Below are 1,032 nucleotides of genomic sequence, written 5' to 3'. Positions count from 1 at the left end.
CCTCCCTGACCCCTCCTGTCTCCCAAAAGGCAAGACTCAACTATACAGGAAGTTCTAAAGTATTCTAGACAAGCCATGACTTAGCGCATGTTGCACACTGATTTCTCTCCTTTCTCTGCAATAAACAATAATTTTTTCGGTGACGCTTTCTGGGGCCCCTAGGCCAAAATTGATTATCTGCACTTTCTTACCCCATAGCACTCTGTTGACACTGCCACTAGGATTATTTTAGAATATTCAAAAGTTGTAGCATTTGGAAATTAGTAGCTCTGGCTTCTAAGGGCCAGTGTCAAACTTGGATTAACTGTTTTTTAGTATTCATCTCACCAGCTTTGATAGGAAGTTCCGCAGTAATGCATATTAAGTCCAGCACCCTTGTAACACCTTCACACATGTTCTAGCAGATAAATAACAGACGCAGTGAACCTATGTAAGAATGCCTTTGCTTGGGTCAGTTACAGGCGCGTGGATCAGGGACATGTTTCTTTCTAGTATGTCCCTGATCCATGTGACTATAACTGCTGTGGCATTGCTGCGTGCTTCATTATTATCATCTGCACACTGCAGAAGAGGAAATAGATGTTTTCAATAAGTTGTTATTTCAGAACACTTGTGCAGAAAGCCTTAACTCATAAAGTCAAGTCACACATACTCTATGATATGACAGAGGGTTTGAATGTTTTGTATTTTTTCATCAGTGAACTAAGGATAATTGAGGTAAAAGAGTAAGAACAACTTCTGAGAAAACTAAATAAGGAGAGAATGAGGCAAAACTGTATCTTCCTTTTTTCTCTCTCAAGAATTCTTCAATTGTTGTAATCAAGACTAAAGGTTTTCCATCATACTATAATACAACACTCCCTCCAGTCATCTGTTGAGAAAAAAGAGGTGCAAAAACTGACAGATAACATTTTGACATAGTCTAAAGAACAGAATTTAACTTTTAGCTTTTTTTTTTAAGGGTTTTGTTTGCTTTTTGGTGTCTGGAGTTTTTGTTTTGTTTTTTAAATTTCCCTCCACACATAATATGTG

The sequence above is a fragment of the Mandrillus leucophaeus genome, unplaced genomic scaffold (genome assembly GCF_000951045.1).
Source record: "Mandrillus leucophaeus isolate KB7577 unplaced genomic scaffold, Mleu.le_1.0 Scaffold1136, whole genome shotgun sequence".
Taxonomy (NCBI): Eukaryota; Metazoa; Chordata; class Mammalia; order Primates; family Cercopithecidae; genus Mandrillus; species Mandrillus leucophaeus.
This window is presented reverse-complemented; position numbering follows the sequence as displayed.